Source organism: Anastrepha ludens, chromosome 2 (assembly GCF_028408465.1).
Source record: "Anastrepha ludens isolate Willacy chromosome 2, idAnaLude1.1, whole genome shotgun sequence".
NCBI lineage: Eukaryota > Metazoa > Arthropoda > Insecta > Diptera > Tephritidae > Anastrepha > Anastrepha ludens.
In genome coordinates, this window is record NC_071498.1 from 9,475,846 (window position 1) to 9,497,006 (window position 21,161).

The 21,161-nt window shown below is 38.3% G+C and overlaps 1 protein-coding gene across 6 annotated transcripts in view; it reads right to left on the reverse strand.

The window, feature by feature from the left end:
- Positions 1-21,161, reverse strand: part of LOC128863044 (putative transcription factor capicua) — a 71,534-nt gene that overhangs the window by 30,796 nt on the left and 19,577 nt on the right. Inside the window, exons 1-2 of one of the 6 annotated variants that reach the window (XM_054101959.1) lie at positions 5,368-5,662; positions 3,980-4,258 (exon numbers count right to left, since the gene is read on the reverse strand). The exons of 3 other annotated variants lie outside the window; for them this stretch is intronic. The gene's annotated coding sequence lies outside the window, so the exon portion shown is untranslated. Of the gene's footprint in view, positions 1-3,979; positions 4,259-5,367; positions 5,663-21,161 lie in introns of those variants that run through there. 2 more of the 6 variants (XM_054101967.1, XM_054101952.1) reach the window with 2 other exon arrangements.

Sequence of the window (21,161 nt, forward strand, 5' to 3'; positions counted from 1 at the left end):
TGTGGCGGATGCCTGACAGCGTATGAAAAGAAGTAAATAAAAGAGAGAAGCAAGGCAAATGGAACGAGCAATAAAATGTTGCTGTAGTTTATTCATAAATGATTGCGTATAACTGTCTACGGGCGGTTGTGCATCCTTTTATGTGGTCTATGATTTCGCGAGCCATTCAAGCAGCCAACGACTCCCGCAAGCTATTGTCAGTCGAACCGTGTCCGCCTGCTGGTTGCTTGATTGAAATTTTGTGGTCAAAATAAAGCACAGCGATAATGCAAACAAATTGAATTGTGGCAAGCGGTGACACTCAGTCAAACTGTCAGGCCAGCCAACGGATTGTCGGCCAGCCATTTCTTTGGATGTGTGTTAACCATATGGTTTAATTTTTTGTTTTATTCTTCTGTTTGCTTAGTTTTGTTATTGGTTTTCACTAATATGATAGAGTAAAGTAATTGTGGCATTGCAGTTTTTGCATTAAGGAAATTAATGTTAACCACAAAGCTAAAGAATTGCTTTACGTAGAAGGGGGAAAAAAGTACATGAAGTGTTTCTAAATATGGGTTTAAAAACGTTGTAATGAAATACAAACTCAAACTTATTTTTTTTTTGTAATTCTCTAGCATGTTGAAATGTGGGTGTTGTAACAGCAAATAATATTATTAATTACCTAAGAATTTTGGGGAATGCTGTCGAAGTGACGGTCCTTCGAGGGATTTCAATCCGGCTTGGTTTGTTGGTAGAACGATTGTCAAAACGCCATTCATGCTGGCTGATATTCGGGCATATGCAAAATGTATTTGCTCAATACAAGTAGCGCCGTCAGAATTGGGAAGGACCTATCCAAGCAGTTTGATACCAAACGAGGTTTCAGACAGGGTGACTCTGGTGATGGTAAAGAACGTGCGAGCCGCACTCGCTCAGGCATAATTTTTTATAAGAGCATAAATTGTTTGGCATATGCCGATAATATTGACATCATCGGCGTTAACAACCGCGCAGTTAGTTCTCCCTTTTCCTAATTGGATAGAATGGGTCTGATGGTGAACGAGGACAAAACGAAGTACCTCCTGTCATCAAACAAACAGTTGGCGCAATTGCAGATCGGCACACACGTCACTGCTGACAGTTATGATTAGGAGGTTGTAAGAGACTTCGTTTATTTAGGAACTAGTATTAACACCGATACCAATGTCAGCCTTGAAATCCAACGGATAATCTCTCTTTCCAAAAAGTGCTACTTTGGACTAAGTAGGCCATTACTACTCAATTACCTCTCTCGACGAACAAAACTACTGATCATGCCCACCCTATCGTATGACGCAGAAGCTTGGACGATGGCAACATTCTATGAGGCGTCACTTGGGAGTGTTTGAGAAAAAGATACACATAATGCAGCGAATAAAGATCCAGCGGCTTCGTTAGCTGGGACATGTTGTCCGAATAGATACAACCGCTCCGGCTCTAAAAGTATTCGATGCGGTACTATGGCAGCAGAGGAACAGGAAGGCCTCCTCTGCCTTGGAAAAATCAGGTGGAGAAGGACTTGGCTTCCCTTGGTGTTTGCAATTGGCGCCGGTTAGCACGAGAAGGAAACGACTGGCGGGGTATGTTCAACTCGGCCAAAATCACTTAAGCGATTATCGCACCAAGCAAGAAGAAGAATCGCAACTTCAAGAGTGATTGGATCAATTTCACGGTCGTAATACTTGCTCCACGGCAAAAACTGTGCATGCTTTAGTGGCCGCAAGACAACAAACTGGCTAGTCAGTTACACTTTCAAAGGGTGCGAGTTTTTTGTAAAGTAAAATTTTTTGAGGCTAATAAACTTTTGCGATCGGGCTGTGAAAAGTTCCTCTATGCCTCTTGAAAACGCCATAATGCAAGTTCTCATAAACTTATATGTCTATTTTCCAGAATGGATGTCGGATGATTGTTGTGGCAGTTATGTAGGTAATATGAAGTGAAAAAGGGTCATTTTGAATTCTGAAGGGGAAGGGCTATTAAAAAAGTTTAGCAGAGTAATAGACCTTGGTTTACGGGAACATATATGTACATATAGATGGAATAAAAAAATGCTTGTCGTTGTTGTTGTAGCAGCATAAACATTCCCCATACATACATATGTATAAATGGGGAAAGCTGTTGAAGTGACAGTCTTAGACCAAATATAGATCGTTGACCAAGTATAGATCCGGTTACGTATAACCGACTGCCGTGGGAACATAAAAGCCTTAAAAAAGGCTTCAAAGGTGTTAATGGCGCTCTCAATTTTATCACCGATTTTAGGCCGTTTAACTCCTGGGCGATGCTGTGACTACGAACATGCCGGTCGACTCTACTTCTTTCTGTGATTTTATCGACATTAAAAATGCCTGATGCGAATCGACGAACCCAAAATGGCGCGAAATTAGCAGTAACAGTATCGGCACCACAATTTCGCTTTTATCAAAGAAAAACTATAAAATGTACCGAATTTTCTCTTTGTTGAGTTCCATTGCAAATACCCTGTAACTCTTAACTGAATTGAACAAACAAATTGAACAACAATTGTGAAATGTCAATTTGACTACGAGCGTAAATTTTAAATTGTTTGATTTATACTTTACGAGATATCGACCATTACCGCCATCTACCAAGAAAATGAAGGATTTCCCCAAACTAATATTAATTTGTTTTTAGTTTTTTAAAGCTTTGAAAACATTTTATGCAGATAGTAGATAATAATTTTATAAATATAAAAAAATCTTAGAAATATAAAAAAATCGTATATTATACAAATTACTCCTATTTCTATCTGAGGCTAAACTTTCCGTTACTACTACGATATAGTTGGTTTGGCGGGCGGAGGGGGAGATGGCGTAGCAGCGCCCACGACGCCCAATAGAAAGAGCAAGGTCACACTATTATAACGATGAAAGTCCCAACCTCCTAATGGTCTCAATAGAACCCCAAGGAACAGCTTAAAAATTAAGGTTTTTACGACCGTTTTTGCATCTTGTACTGAAATATCGTTGAAGAGAAATGTATAAAGCAATTGTTAACCCAGCACACATTTAACATAGGTTTTTATAAATTTTATAATTCATACTATTTATGAATATGTTTTATTATCGTAAAGTTTATAAGTGACGCTGACGAAAAATTTATTATTTTTATAAAAATTTTATTTTATGAAATAAACTGTTTTTTTTTGTAACATGATTATATGTACATTTTCAAACAAAAAAGCGCCACAGGCTAAAATGTGGAATAAAAATAGTACGATTTGTAAAAAAATAAATTTATAAAAACATATATTTAAAATTAAAAAAGCGCCTTTTCATGAAAATAATTTTTTTTTAACATGTATACGAGGTGTGTTCAAAAAGTATCGCGAATTTTGAATTTTCGCAAGTTAAATATATTCGAGTTTCGAATTTTTTTGGATCAAAGTAACGTTTATCGGTGGTACAAAATGTTCTCAGAAGGTCGAGAAGATGTGAACGACGAAAAGCGTCCGGCCGCCGAGCACTTCAACAACAGACGAAAAAATTTATGAAGTGAAGAAAATGATATTGGCCAATCGTCGAATCACCGTTAGAGAAGTTGCTGAGGACCTAGACATATCGATTGGCTCGTGCCACTTGATTTTTTCAATGATTTGGGCATGAGACGGGTCGCCGCAAATTCATACCAAAACTGCTAAATTTCGACCAAAAGCAGCATCGCATGAACATTGCTAATGAGATGTTGGACTCTGTCTGCGACGACCCAAATTTGCTCCAGAAGCAGAGGGTCATAACTGGTGCCGAATCGCGGGTTTATGTTTATGACGTGGAAACTAAAGTTCAATCATCTCAATGGAAGCTGCCGCCCGATCCAAGACCGAAAAAAGCGTGCCAAGTTCGGTCGAATGTTTTTTTTGCTTACCGTTTTCTTCGATTGCAGGGGCGTTGTGCATCATGAGTTCTTACCACAGGGTAAAACGGTCAATAAGGATTATTACCTGCAAGTTATGCGCAATGTGGGGTAAGTAATCCGCCAGAAACGCCCGGATTTGTGGAAGAACCAAAATTGCCTTTTGCGTCACGATAACGCCTCTGCTCACACATCGTTGCTTCTGCGCGACTTTTTGGCCAAAAACAACACACTTATGATGCCACAGCCACCGTATTCTCCAGATCTGGTTCCCTGTGACTTTTTCTTATTCCCGATACTGAAGAGGCCCATGAAAGGAAGAGGCTGCGCTTCGATAGACGAGATAAAGACGGTATCGAAGGAGGAGCTGTACAGGATAAAAAAAAATGATTTTTTGAAGTGCTTCGAAGATTGAAAAAAACGTTGGCACTTAGACATTACAAGCAAATTTATCGTGATAGCAATGGAAAGCCATCACCTATCTGAAACTAATTTTAATTAATGTAATAATAATAATGGGAATCTTAATTTTTGTTTACATTTGATGGAAATATGCTAACTGCATAGCATAGTAATATATAATTATGAAATTTATTATGCCCCAAAAAATTTGAAATAAAATCTTTAAATTATTTCGATATGAATTTTATATTTTTTTAAAAACTGAAAACGGATGGTTTCCAAAGTAAATAACTGGTTACGATAATATCTGCATTTAAAAGTGTTTGAGTGATAGTTCTAGACAAAGAGTACATTTTTCTGGACTTGAATTAAATGCAGAAATATTACAAATTGCAATACAGCAAATGTTCACATTAAAAATTGTTCGACTCAAAGAAGAGCTGCAAAATATTCATAATAATGAAACGAACTAACCTACATCGACTTTTAACGAAAATGAAACTTTTCTTCAAATGGAACTTTCTTTCAAACACCATATTTTTTAACCGAAACCTCACGGTCACTCTGTTTCCTGTTCACTCCATCATGGCAGTGTAACAAAGACAGAAACAAAAAAGAAAAAAACACAGCATCGAACATTCGGAAATATTTCATGTCCGACGAACTTTATCCAATTCGTTTAATGCAGCACACACATACACACACATATACAAACAAACATTGCTTGCACTTCAACAAATACAATATTTAAAACTCATTTTACGACCAACCGAATTGGAGCAATTCAATTAAGCGAATCTTGCGGTTTAATTAAGAGGAAATCATAGCAACGCCATGAACCCGCAACGGGCAGCAAAAAGAACGACTAAAATTTTGCAAATTTGCGTTCCTTTCAATGCACTGCGCTGCTTACTGACGACTGCCGCGCCTCCTCAATACCTAGTCTGCACTCTCTTCAGTCATGAAACTGTAGATAAAAACGAAAACAGTTTTACGTGCAAGCCCACAAATCCAAAGGCGCGTCCGCGTCGAAGGGCAGCGGAAAAAAATGTAGTCATTTATTATAACACTCACGGAATTTCCAGATTTTTTTTCAAAACACTGTTTCATACGTTATCGATAAGTTGGAGAGTGTTAATATTTTATTAACGGACGTACACGACGACGCCACCGTGTCACGCGTTATTATTTAAAGCGCCTTGATTTCTGATACGGTTCTGATATTCTGTTTTTTGTTTTTCGTTTTGATTCTTGCAACTGCCGGCAATTTTTTAGATCTGCTCTGAAGCTGAGGATCGCGTAAAAAAGTCTGGAGGGTTGCTCGATTTCTGACTGTTCGATCCAAACTGATGCAATTCCATTTATACGCGTAGAAACAACTAAATATGTACTCTTGGCAAAATGTTTAACTAACCGGGAAAGAGCATCAAAGAAGAAGAGCAAAGCAATGTTTGTGTGTGCGTCAGTATGATTGCAGCAACCCTGCAGGGAAAAAACTACTGGCTGCTTTACACACACACAAGTGAAGAATGATATAATAGAAGATTAGGCAAAATTGTGAGAGTAAGTCTGGCTGCCACGTCATAGAAGAGTTGATGGCACAATTGTGCCCACACATTTCTCACGTATTTTCTACGCTTTTCCAATCAGTAGTTGTTCAGACAATGGTGAAAAGAGATCAGAAGATCAGACCGTTAGAATTAAAAAAAAACAGCTAATAGGCTGACGTAACCCAAGGATGATAGATTCAAGGTTTGCTCGTTAGGTATGGTGAAAAAAAAATTTTAGGGGAACTTTGGATTCTACGTCACAAAATTTAGCTTTAGCTTAGTGAAATACAAAACGAATGACGTCGGCATATTTGTCAAATTCGCTCAAAGCCGAACAACGGTCTGCTATGTAATAAAAAAATCTTCCTATCTAAAAATCGTTTCACCACGAACGTAACCGATAGCATGAAAACGATTTGTATACGAAAAAACCTGAGATTGTGTTGGTGATAAACCGGAAAAAAATCAAAGCCGTCGTTCTTATGTTGCTTCGATGCCATCTGAACAATAAATGATTGTACGAGTGTGTGATTACCTGTACATGGGAAATGAGCGGGCAGAATTCTGTTGTCGAGTATCCGCTGATGAAGCAATGGCCCACTCAATTTCGTTTTTCACCATGGCTGAAGGTCAAACCTGGTAATCTATCATCTTTGGTTCAGGCGGCAACGAAGTAACATGGGTAGTGGTCAAGAATGATCGATTTACAAAGTTTGACCAATAAGTATGGTGAAAAACAAAATTGTAAGGGGAATTTATGCACGATCATCTCACACACATTCACACACTCGCCCAATCAGTCGTTGCTCAGACGACAACGAAGTGACATTGCGTTCATTTTCTTTGAACAGTTTTGATAATTAGCATATTCTCAGTTTTTTGTAAACACATCCCCTGATACGCCATCGTGCATACTAATGATATTACCTTAGTAGTATGGAAAGAAATGCTCTGAAGGAGCAGATTGGCGACATCGCGCCGAGTAATATAATCAGCAAACTGCTAGAACGCGAGGACAGAAATACATCGACAACGTACTACGAAAAAAGATTGACCTCGACACAGTGCAACAAAACGAAGTCGCATAGATACAAAAGAAGACGAATATGGTGGAGCCAGACGTGGGTGAATAGAATTGGTCCTTTATGGATACCGTTCTGGGCCCTCCCAAAGTAATATAGAAAACAGCTCCGGGACGAGTGTCTCCCCGGAAGGAGACGGGTGATCGTTTTAGTGGCCACACAACACGACGCAGTAGATGACGGTCGCTGTAAGTGCGAAGGTATTTTGAATCCTACCTTACCCACCAAACCAAAAAAAACCTTAGTAGTATATTGGGCTTTTTCCGGAGCCCTTTTCTTCTGATTTGAGCTATTTCCACTGTTAAAAAAAATCGTAGTGTTCATTTGAAATGCTCCCGTATCTGTTTTATTGTAATGAAGAGTGTAAACATTATTGGCATACTCTCTTCCTTTTAGAAACACCTCGCATAAGGAATTTCAATAGTGACAAATCGGTTGATGTTGGTACCCAATTGACATACCTGCCGTGTAATATATCGATACTTTTTGCCTATCTCCGTAAGACTTCCTTCATTTTGGTATTGGATCCCCACAATTTCTATACACTGAGCATTCAGGTAATTGTCCATGAATAGCCACTGATGTACACACGTGACAGTGGTATTGGATCCCCACAATTTCTGTACACTGAGCATTCAGGTAATTGTCCATGAATAGCCACTAATGTACACACGTAACAGCTGACAAATAATCATAACAAAACCGTTCCTACGAGAGTCGGGTATACGTCACCGGAACTACCCATATTCATTATAGTTCGAATACTGTCATTTCAGCAGAAAAATGTTGGGTAGCGTTTTACGCTGCAACAACAATAGTGACAACAATCGACACATAGAGTTGGCGTGAATTGAAAATAGGCGGTTTTAATATCACACCAGACCTTCCAACAGAGTAACGATAAAATATTAAAAGCTGAATATGTAATGACTATCATTTAGTATTTGGTGGTAATCAACTCACAGAATGATTATCTGCTCACACCGATTTCGTGCCTTTACTCTTCAAGGCTGTTTCATATTTCAGATTAAAATGGATTTCTTACCCAGTGCTCAACTAGTAAATTTCGGCGGAAGTTTTACGGCCGCCATTAGGCTACGGCGCTGTTTGTGCGTGAGTAGCAGGCGATCTTAGGTACTACCTTCCCTGCAGATATAATTTGAAGTATATTTTCTCGATGAAAAAGCTTATCATAAAAAATATCTATCGTTCGGAGGCGGTATCAAATTTTGAATTCAATTATTACGGAGGCATCCAAGCGGTTGTTATCTGTTAAAAAGACATTAGCACTTGCTTTATTTAATTGCAAGAGATATATTCCAAACTGGAGGAGTAATTGCCTTCAACACCATTGAAAATGTATTGTTTTTTTACTATTCTGCAAAACAGACGAGTATCAAAGAAATCCTTATATTATTGTCATGAATAGTTAATATATGGGCTGAAAAGTCCTGGGCTTTACAACACACACACTAAAACACGTTTTTTTAATATTCAAAATTAGCTTTATTTATCAACTTAATTTCCATCAAGAACAACGCAATCATTCCAACGGCGCTCAAATATTTCAATACCACTTTTGTTGAACGCTTTATCTTCTGCCTCAAAATACGCCTCAGTTTCAGCGATAAACTCTTCATTCGAGCGAAATTTCTTACCGGCGAGCGTTTTTTTAGATCTGCGAATAGCCGGTAGTCGCTGTGAGCCAAATCTGGCGAATACGGTGGATGTGGGACCAATTCAAAGTAGTTTTGCCATTATTTTGATTGACTTGTGACACGGTGCGTTGTCTTGATGAAATAAAACAGGGAGCAACCGCGGCACCCACTTTGAACAGAGCTTTCTCTTACAAAAAAATGCTTGTACAATATGAAGCCAACACGTTTTTTTCACATTTTTACAATGTCAGTTAACTCACGCAACTTCATTTTTCGACCACTCAAAACGATGTATTCGATTTTGTGCATCTTTTTCATGTTTTCTGGTGTTACCTCCTCATTAGGTTGTGCGACCACATTTGAAGTCAGCAAACCATCGTTTTATTGTTGTTTCTGATGGAGTGGAGTCCTCATAACGCCTTTTAAGCCATTGCTTTGCTTGAACGGTATTTTTTCCCATCAAGAAGCAGTGTGAAATTAAAACACGAAATTATTTTTCAACCATTGCTTTGAAAATAGCAAAAATAGCGTTACTCTTTGCACAATAACTAACGAATAAATGAATAGAATAGCATCACATTTTAACAGCTGACTTTTTAAAGTTAATACTCACTGAAAAAGAGGTTAGTGCAATAAAACTAGTGCCATCTATGTATGTGTTAGGCCCAGGACTTTTCAGTCCATGTACAGTGAGTCACAGTCAAAGTGAGCCACCAATTCCTTGAAGATATTTGTTTAAACAACTTTTGTAAATACTTCCAAACACCCATTATTTTTTGTCAACTTTATCAAGTGAGCATGCTTGTGTAATCTAACTGTATTTTTTCTGTTTGTTTGCTGCCGAAGTAAGAGTAATAATGAAGAACAGAAAAAAAACGCACAAACTAACGTCACACTCAAAGTGAGCCACCTAACATTGTTTCTTTTAAAATAACGGGATATGTATTTTTGGATATTAATTTTCGCTTGCATCTTATTCTTAGTATTTTAGTTGTTTATTATCAAGCGGGTTATAAAGATGGGTCGACAAACAAGTGTTGAAATTAGACAGTTATTAATTGATCTTTTTAAAAAAGGAAAATCCCAAAGAAAAATTGCGGAATATGTGAATAAAAGTCGAGGAACTGTCCAGCACATCATACATCGCTTCAGTTCAGCTAAGGTGGCTCACTTTCACTGTGAGATAGATCTGTGAATTATTTTAGGTTTTGCTCATTTTTTTCTAATAAACAAAGAAAGTTCTTCATGTAAGCGATGAATTATTGAAGCTTATATTCAAACAATAAAAACACATAAACATTTTTTCCAATCTGTGGTATTTTTAAACAAATTTCTACTAAATCTGATGACTAGGAAGTGTGGCTCACTTTGACTGTGACTCACTGTATTACAAAAGTGCTTAGCAAACTACTCATTTTTGTTCCAGTCGCTGCGCAAAACTGAGTACTTTTACCTAGCTGTTGTGATATAATATTATATCTCTTTTCATTTCATAGCAATTACATCTAAGTGAGAATTCCATCACCCTACAAAGTCAAATCAACTAATCGTTTTTATGCTTAAAATGCAATTACTGTCTATTGTTGTCATGACAGGTTTTACAAATGTCATCACAAAGCCCAAAGGGCTCAGCGATGTCTTGTAGGGTATTATTGACAACATTTATTGGTTAAACGTGAATTTCTTTTTAAATTTTGACAATTATTTCCTATTGGGTAGTAGAACGACACGAGACTAGGCCACCTCGTGTGTTTGAGATATCTCCGGTCGGCTATTTGACTTAACTAAGTAGCCATTTCTAGTTAGAATTGTAGGTCTAAGTATTTTCCTCATTTGATATTTATTTTTTGACGCATTCTTCTTGGGGTTTATATGCACATATTTACATCTTTACATACGTATAGGTGTGCGTGTGTGCATTCATATATCATAGTGGCGCGCGTTTGATGATTAAAAAGCCACAACTAATCGCTGACTCATACCATTGCACATAAAAAGCGCGCGACTAACCAACTATTTGAATTCACATATGTACAAACATATGTATGCATGTAAGCGCATATGTAAATAGACAGAAATATATGCATATTCGTGCCGTATGTGGTTGTTTTGTTGACAAGCGCTATAGAATTTACGATTCAATGCCTGGCTGGCAAAGGAAAACTAGAAGGACAGAAAAGGTAAATATGAGTAAGACATTAAATATATTCCAACAAAATTTGATCATTGCTTGTTATGAAATGTTTGGAGGAGTTTCTGAATCTTGGCTAATATCCGTACTTGTAATTGTTTAAATGACAATTGACGTACTCCAATCATCTCTTATCTTAATATAGAATCTTCCAATAATGCGTAGCTGTTTCAGTTTCTGAGATGTTCAGGCAAAACATATGAAGCTTATGGATGCCAGTAAAGTAGCTCCACCAAAGATGCAAAATAAGTGCAGACCCTGAAAGATTGAATAGGGCTGACTGACTTAAGGTTGCCCACAGTTTACCTTACCGGATATAACCAACTGCCTTCTCATTTACCTGCGCTAACCACTATTAACTCCGGCCCCTACAAATTTTTCTCATATAAGCCCCGTTACTTTTTGACAAAGATACCACAGAGTTTGTACTACAACAAAAACCGTATAAAGAAAACTTATAAACTTAATACAAAATTTTATCAAAACGTGCAACTTTTTAATCAGAATTTCTAAAATTTTGGGTATGCAGTTTTATTACTCATGAAATTTTAGTAGTGCAAGTGCAAGTTTCAACTGCCTACAAAATACCGTTGATTTTTGGTAATTTTTTTGTTGACGCTGGCCTTTTCTTCAATATAAAGCAAAGTGGCAGTCCTTCCACTTAGCGAAATCAAATAGTGAAAATTTGGCGTCCAAGACGAGTTATTTGCCTACAAAAATCTTACACGGCGCAAGGTCCCGCCGTTTTAGATTTTCTTAGTATTTTATCGATATATTTAAAAAAGGAAACAAAATAAAAGAGGTAAGTAACTTCACACTTATGTTTTGTAGCAAATTTCCAATCGCAAAAGTTTTTGTTTTGTTAAATTTGAAAAATCTTGCTAAATGTTCATATGTATAATCGTACATTTGTATTTTTATACTTCACTGCATAACTATATTATGTGGGTACCATTCAGTTAGACGTGCATATAATTTGAAGTCAAGTCATATTGAAGTCATATTTCATATTTGCTTTGAGTTTTCATAGTAAGTAAATTCGCAAGAAATCGAAAATTTTTATTTTAACTTTTAATTACAACATAATATACAAATGCAAGTACATATTTGTATATATGTGTCTTTTAATGAAGAGTAAATTGAAGCTCCATTGAGTTGTCGATGGTCTTATGTAACAGCTGAAAACACAAACAACATAAATGCCGAATGGCAACCTCTCACGAGAACCATTAAGAACCGCAACAAGAAAAAAGAACAACATAATACATCAACAGCAAAAGTTACTGTAATTTCTATGTTCACAACAAACAAACAAACAAAAAAAAACCAAGGACGATAAAAAACAACAATATTGAGAAAGTTCAAAAAACTTTTGTTATTCAAACAGGCTGACTTGGTTTATTGCTGCTTACCTTTCTTTGTTGTTGATGACTCATGACATTTATTGTTATCTTAATTTTGTATGGTTATGTTACTATTGTTGTTCTTGTCATTGCGGTCAACACTTGCCCACTTTTCCTATCATTCACTTTTGAATTTTTGTTGAAAAGCGCCGAAGAATAGAAAGTAGAAGGAAAAGAAGCAGGATTATCAAATTTATTACAACCGCATAGATCGATAACAAATGATGAGCACCGGTACTGCGCGGTTGGAGAGTACCAGTAGGAAATTACGTGGTGAACGCTTTAAAGTAGGTTTATTTACTTATATACAATCTGTCTGTCAGGAAAATACTGCGATTTGATAATTTGAAAAACCCGTTTAGAAAAAAAGACATTAAAAAAAATTATCAAAAAATAAATAGTAAGTTAGGTTGAAGCGGTTATCCTGTGCCACACACTCAGGCTCATAGCCCATTGTGATGCCTCGTGCGGAGCTTTCCCTGTTGCAGTGTGCTTTTCAAAAATTTTAGAACATTTCCTATTTCTGCAGAACTGAGATCTTCCAATTCGTTAAAAAATTGGACAATGGCGCAGAAGCCGGCATTTCATGTCTACCTTGCAGGTTGTCGACTGTTTTGTGAGCCGCCTGCCTGTCAGTGAAAATGTACGAGTCATTTCCAGGTATCGCGGGTTTTATTATTGCCATCAGTTCAGCCTGAAAGGCATTACAATGAATAAAAATCAAAAAAAAAAAAAAAACATATCCGAACACGAGCAACATTTTACTGAACTTCCATTTTCCATACACAAAAAAATCAGCACAGTTTTTTTTTATCGCAATCATCAAAATGATACATTTAAGATTTCCGCTAAAATATTCCGTGAAATTATTTTTAACATTTTTATGAAACCTTTTAAATGTTAAACTCTTCTCTCATGCGAAAGTAACTGAAGAACATTTTCTATGCCTCATGTGACTTTTGAGAGATTTGTGACTAAAAAAAATGGATTTTGCACCACAATGATTCTCGCAACCTTTTCCTCAAAACTCGATGCGTTGAATGGGGGTTTTTTTTAATTTTTATGAAGCTATTTTAAATCTTAAACTCTTCTATCATATGACGATGCTTTTTGGGAAAATACTGGAACAAAACCATGCACTATACGAGTATCTGATCAGAGTATGAAGATTAAGGTTTAGCCTGAAGCTCATTGCAACTACTCCAACTATCCCATCTCAAAACATGGCATTGCTGAGTCTGCAGCTCCCACTTGCTCAGCTAGGAAGAAATGATATTACTAAAGTCATCTCATTCGAAAAGAAATTTAGAAATGAACTGGACGACAGAAAAGGTAAACAAACAAGGCATTTGAAAGGCAACTCCAGGAGTGTCGATATGTGGTTTGCGTGGTTCCATTGCATAGCTTCATCTTTACATTTTCTACTGGGTGTTTATATTCATATGTACATATATATACAAAGAGTTGTGCGGGCGGTTGTAGTATCATCACTATCATAAAAATTGTAAATTATAACTCTTTTAAGCAAGCATTGCAATGGAATTCGGTATTACTGATTTTTGAAGAAAGATTATTCGCTAAAGCAAAGCTTCGATAAAAAAAAGTCGCCATAAAACTGATAAACCAAAAAGCAACTAAAAATTATTCTAGCGGCAACTGTAACAGAATGATTCCAGGTTCGAAGGTCAGGCTCATATCATATAATAGAAAACGTTTTGTCAACTCTTGTCAGCCAACGGCAAACTTAGAGGTGTATTTTGGCTTCTCTGAAAAAACCATCTGCCGTGCGAAGTAGGTATGAAGTTTTAGAAATTGAATAGAGGGTGCTCACATCCTCCTCTTAACTTTCGTTTTCCCACGAAACACTGAAGGGGTATTATATATCCCCGGTGCGTGTGCCCATTGACCAGGCTCAGTAAAAATGGCGAGGTATGCTCCCAAAAATGTGTCTATGTTTATTTAATATAATTTGTTTTCTCTTTAAATCAAATTCGGGTGCAAGAGGTTGGTCTATTCTACAATCTGACGTCATAGATGGTGATGATAAATTGAATAACTCATAGCTGATTTCGTTTCCTAGTATTTAAGTAAGCTTCGGTACACAAATGAAACCAAGTGCAAGCTAATGTAGATTCCATTCCTGCTTATTGGCTGTGAAAAATCCCTGCAGTGAAATAGAGACCGAACAAGACTGATGTCATTCGGGCACAAGTTCATTCAAGGAGAGGCACTGCTTTTCAAACAGCACAAACAAAATATATTTTCTGCATATTTTTCTCTATAATAAAACTTTGACAAACATTTGAAAATATTATCTTTATCATTAGTCCAAATGAAAGTGGTTGAATTAATCAGATTCATTTTAAAAGAAATGCCGCGGCAAAAGTTTTCCACAACTGCCTAAATATCGCTGGTATTTCTTATTTTCAAATCATCTCCTAAAGGAGAGGCAGAATTTAAATATTTCTTTAGTAACGGTTCTAACGGAAATAGTCGAATATGCTTCCGTTCAGCTCTTGTAAATAAAAGTTTGCGTTAAAAACTCTTAAATAATTAGAATTGTTGAAGAAAGCAAGTGAAAGAGAAGTACAGAATAAGAAAAAAGAGCTGAAGAAAAATTATTCCATAGAATTTGCTGCTAGTATGCAAAGGACGAACATGAATAAGTTTTAAGACCAATACGAATAATCAGACAAACATCATGAAGTTCACGATGAGCAATCAAATATTCGACAAACACTGTATATAAGAAATAAAGAAAATTCGATAAAAACAACAACAATAACTACAAGTGTAATAAAGGCGCAATGAACAGACAACAAATTGAACAACAAATCCACGAATACGATTGGCAACAGACGGAATTAACGAATGAATTGATGGCAATATCACACGAATTGCTGCCAATCTACGAGACCGAAGAACGAACCAACAAACCTACGAATGCAGGAACCACCTACCAATGGAATGACGAACGTACGGAGTGTGGAATGTAAGCAGAAAGCAGCGCAGACGGGCAGACGACAGGTCGTACAACTGTACGATGACGGGGCGTACGAATGAATGTCAGTAACCCCACTCGACAAATGCACTGTGCGCATAGAGACAGAAAAAGAAGAAACCTCAATGCTAAGTTGGATACAGAGAGTGGGAGCATGAAAATAACATAGCAAAGAATGCAGTGTTGCAATTTGGTGATGAATGTAGAATCTGTCCGTGGTTGTTGCTGTATGCAATTTGTACATAAATGTGCGAGAATGTGTGCATACATGATGATAATTGTATGCAGCTCTTTTGAATTTTTCTTCTTCTGGTTGAGATCCAGTGCCGCGCTCACAATGTCTGCTTGTGTACTGAAACATCAATCTTCATTTTCAGACGCATTGATGTGCTAATTATTGCTGACGGAAGAGTCTAAGGATATAGGGAAAGCCAAAAAGAAAAGAGAGTCATGAATTTGGCTCTTAGAAAAGCTTGTCACAATGCTGTCGGGTATTGTTATTTTGTAGCTGTTAAAAGTATGAGGTGGACTGTAATTTTGTGGGCTGGAGCAGAAGGCAGAAAGTCAGTAGCCCTTTTTTGTTCCAGACCGTTTTCCTTGCCCAGCCCGAGTCATTGGGCAATGCGAAATTCTGAAAAATATGCTTCTTCTCACCTGACGGTGGTTATAATTGAGCATACATCCCTCTCGGAAGCTAAATGCATGAGGAGGCGAATGCGACCAGCGGAGGAATTTGCGAAGAATCGAAGGAATAAGAATAAATAAATAAAATAAGAAAAGAAAATAGACGAAATGCAAGAAAGCTTGCAGAAATGCAAAAGGGGAGGAGAAAAAATTTACCGAACGGAGATAATGGATTGAAATGTGAGAGAAAGTTCACACATGCACATGGTCAAAGTATGCAAAAGCGAATGCACGCAAACAGCACTCCACCATTCAGAAGCATAGCAAACAGGGAAAATGCAGCAGCAGAATAAAATGCAAACAAATATTGTAGTATATATGTATGTACGTACATACGCACATAAGTATAAATAAATATGTATGTAAAATTTAGAAATATTTAGTAGTAAAAGAGAACGAAGGGCTTATGCACACATGCCCTTTATGGCCTCTGGTGACGCTCCAGCATGCTTGTCCAGCAGGCTTATATGTGTGCGTGTCGGGTGCTTGACGCTAATATCTAAAATTTTTGATTTTCATCATTCAAAAGCCGACAACAAGTATGTGTGACACGAAGCAAGTACGAGTGTCACCCGACAAGCACACATATAAGCCTGCTGGACAAGCATGCTGGAGCGTCACCAGAGGCCATTAATGCATAGTGGCGCTCGCTGATTTTTACCTACTCTCTACTCGGCTAGTTGGTTGTCTCATGGGCCGCCACACGTAAATGCATATATGTACAGTGAGTGAATGCGTAAACGATAGCGAATCTTGTAATGATGAGAAATTTTGCAAGCATAATGAACGGATTACACACTTTACCGAGGCGAGGGTGAGCGAATGCGATCAAACGAGGTATAAAAAAAAATAGTGCTGCATGCTTGTAAAAATCATGTTTGAAGTGTACGCTGTGAAGCACATCGTGAGGTGAAGTTTTCACAAGCAAGGCATGAGGGTTATACTGTTACATGGATGTTCTATCCCCAACTCATTTAGTATCGTCCTGCTCCCCATCCAAAATTCCTCTCTCTCTCTCTTTCTAAAAATTTTGAGCAGCCATATCCGTGATAGCTCAAGATTTGAGAAAAATGGAAGTGCAACAACTCATTCTCGATTGAGAGGGAAGTTTCAGTAGTGTTAACGTAGGCGGTGGTAGATGGAGCCTGCATTGGAATTGTCATTGAAAAGTTGGCGGCTGGGAAAAACAAACCTTGCGTGCCTATGGACGCATTGATAAAATGTGAGAACGGGAAATAAAAAAAAAATGGGAGACCATTATCAACGCTGTTGCGCTCATTTGCATTTATAAATTTTTATTCATCGATAGATGTAGAATATTTAAGTGTGTGCGCGAAGAAGTACTGAAACGTTGAACAATTGCAATTGCTTCAAAGAAGTGTCACTCACATACAATGGATTATACAGCCGTTGACAAATACTTAAGAATGATGCGTTGACAACCATATATGCGCATCCTTTATCGAGCACGGCGCCATAACGGCACTTTTTACGCTTCAATATATTTGCTGTGATCACATTCATTCAAATGCGTTCATTTTGATATTCTTCCTGAAGGGTTCGCAATAATTTTTTGCATTTCAGTAGGAGCACTGATATTTTTGTTAGAAATAAGCTTAAGAACGAGACGGCCTTCGTCCAAAATTTTGAAAAACTTAATTTTTTTAGACAAAAATACTGATATAGATTGAAAGAATTTTAAATTTCTAAAATAAAACTTAATATGCGAAACATTTAATGAGAGAACTGGGTATCGTTCTTAAGTATTTTTCAACGGATCGGGTCGACAAAAATGACATCTATCCTGATTAGCCTCATATGCTAGTTGGTTTCTGAAATACATGATTTGATCATTTGAACAAATTGGACTCGGGAACAGGATTTTTTGGATCCTAAGCTAAATATGCCGCTGATGGTGTTGTAGCAGTAATACAAGCCCTGTCAGTGTAGTGTATACCACCGGTCGTCTTCGTCTAGCTCATCTAAGGGTAGGCCCAGGAAACATGCTGTGTTGACAGGTTGGGTGCAGAGGGAGAGGGTTGTTAGATGAGTGGGTTTTAAGGGGCATGTGAAAAGGTGGTTAGTGTCGTGCGGGGTGCCTTGACATGCAGGACATATGCTTGGTATGTCGGGGTCAATTCTGGAGTTTGACCTGCTACAATATTCAGAACGTAATTGTGCTAGTGTTACGCGGGTCTCACAGGTAAGCTGGAGCTCTTCATCTGCTGTAGGTGATGGTTGGACTCCGATTACGGCATTCGGTGGTAGGGAGCTTAGGAAGGTGGTGACGGTCTCCCGATGAATGTCGTTTATGGTCTGTCTAAACACTGTCTGGTCCAGTAAATGTGTGTTAGTTTTGTCCTGGATCTCGTCGGCGTAATTGAGGTGTCTCCTGACGTGCTTGAGAGGCAGCTCTGGCTCAAGCAGGTGCCTGCAAGGGTGAAACCTGCGGTAGCAGGTTAATGCCGCTCTTACCTTTTGGCTATGCCAATGGGCTTCACAAACTTTGACAGCTAGTTTGGTATCTGCTCTCAACAGTTGACAACTTAATTTGCTCATGGTTGTCTCAACGAGAATACAACGAAGTAAAGTGTTTTATGTTTGTACTCCGTGTCTTCCGATAGATTAGCTACAAGGCGAAGGACGAAGCAAAATACACTGCAAAATTTGCGCAAGCCAAAACTTCGATTGCCGTTCTCAATTTGAAACTTTTTCATATATTTTCCGTAGTTCTGACATCTCAAAATTGGCTATCTATTATACTATATATACAGGGTTACCGTGAAAGTCGTCCTATATACTCAGGACATTATTTCTAAGATAATTTCTAATTAATTTAGTTATGTGCCTTGATGCCCAAAACTTAAACTTTTTCGAGAAATTTGATTTTAAATATTATTTAAACCAATCTTTGTTTTTTGATTGCACGTCCACCATTTTTTCAATGCTGCTTCACTCATTTTGAAAAAAATACTAAGATTTGTAAACCTTGTTCGAGTGCATTTATCTTTGTCTTCACATGCTAATTTGCGAACACACAGCGAACCGAAAAGTCAAAAACATGTGTTTGATGGCCAACGTGTTTGTTGACAGATATTCCTAATTAAAGCTTCCCCCTTCGTCTTCTTCTTAGCATCACAGTCCTTGGTGAACCATTGATTCACTCACAATCTTGCGCCATCTGTCCGATCTAAGGCTGCCTCCTTCGGCCGCCAACAGGGCGAAATTGAACTGCCTTTCGAGTTGTTCTCTCCTTGGGCATTCTAAACACGTGCCCGAGCCATCTTGTCCTTTGAAAATTTTTTAAATCTTATCACAGTTTCGTTAGGTACCGTCTTGCAGTTTTACAGGTTCATATCTTTTTCGCAATCTAAAGCTTCAGATGTGTAAAATCACCCTTTACATAGAGCGCATTTCACTGTGACTTTGTCGCAGCACAGTTTCACTGCTTGCGGTTTGCAAATTGCAGTCACACATATTCCCTTCTCGCAAATCAGAACAAAAACATCCCATCACCTCACTTCGCATTGCAAGAACATCTCGCTGAGATTTTATGCTTCGTCGGTTGGTATTATTGAAAAAGCACGTAGTGAAATTTTAAAACAAAAAAATTGGGCAAATGGAGGGAGGAGATGAAATGCTTGCTTTTAGGAGCGTCATATTAAATACAACAACCAAGAGAGCAAATTTCGCAGCGAGGAGAGTGAGAGCGCATAATTGCGAACTCTCGCGCAGTGCGATTCGTATTGTGCAGTTTTAGTGCAATACAACTTACACACCACCCGCCCCCCAACCAACCTTAATTCACACAAATGTATTCATGGCTTTGATTTAAGTACTTTTTTGCATTTCGCAAAAACAGAAGCAGGCAGAGAAGACAAATGCAAAAAATAAACAAAAACAGCAACAGCAAAAAAATCAAATAACACATGCAAAACCATATACTCGTAGTTAGAAGGCAGAAAGAAGTTCGTGAGCGGGCAAAGTAGAATAAATATGTGAGAGTGTTTTATGCCACAGCGTTTGGTGGCGAAAAATTATATTTCTTGTTGTCGAGCGCTTTTTGCGATTCACAATGCCGGGCAACCGGTAAGTGGTGGCTTTTGGTAGGCCGCTGTTAGCGAATAGAAACAAAAAACGGCTGCGGTCGAGGGGACAGCGGCTGCCAGGCAGTGGGGAGCGGCCTAGCAACGAGCGCGCCATTGAGTACAACTTTTGCATAAATATGAAGAATGTACTTTTGAAAATACGAATGTGTGCTTGTGTGCGGGGTTGCATGCAACAATCGGTCGTGGCAGCCGCAGTTTGGTCACAATTTCAGCGGCCTATCGCTTTGAGGCGGCTTCCTTCGCTCTAACCATTCACCATCAGCGCCAGTCCATTAACAGCTTCACTGCAACATGCAGTCGTCTACGTTAAAGTTAAAGACGCCTTGATGCCAATAACTTTGAGAGATCACGCGGGCGGTGGTGATGCTGTGACGAGGGAAATGTCCATAGACGCACTACTCACCGTCGATAACAATCGCGTCTTGTAGATGATGGCAGCGCGACCGACAGTATAGCAATGCACTTGCTTGTTCGCGGCTATCTTCGCTACTTCTTGTTGCTATCGGACTTGTGAGCTGTTGGTATTCTGTCTGTTCGTCCGTCCTGTCTACATTTGTTCGTCTGCGCTATCGGCGAACTCTGGCGTAACTGAGTAGCAGCGGAGGCATGTCAACAATGGGATATGTATGAGTTGCTGGCACGAATGAAGTTGTTGGCTTGACTGACTGACTGGCTGGTTGGTCACACTCGGCCCGAGCATGAATTGCATATCAATAAACTAGCCATGGGGCCGCGTTGACGTTGCTGATGATGAAGTGTTGTACTCTTACATTCGTGTTTATTTTCAGAATTTACGAGCATACACACCATACGCTCTTCCGAAGGAGCTGAACTGAAGGAGTGTACACAAAAGAAGAAGAAAAAAATTATTAAAAAGGAAGTGAAACGTAAGCACGTAAGAATTAAGATAGAGACAGATTACTGGGACGTAATTATAGTAGGTATGCCTGCCTAACTTTAAGAAATACCACGAAAAACCAACAAATCATTCAGCGCAGAAATAAAGACATAAAGAAGATATTTCCCGGTAAGCCTAAAGAACGCATGAATCGCACAACTTTAAAAAGCGTATCATGCCTCGGGCGCCTCTGTCGGCTTAGCGGAGAAACTATGGAACAATTCGGAAACGTGGTCTGATAAAATCTGGATTCCTTATTACAGTTTTCAATCCAGATTATCGTTCACGGACC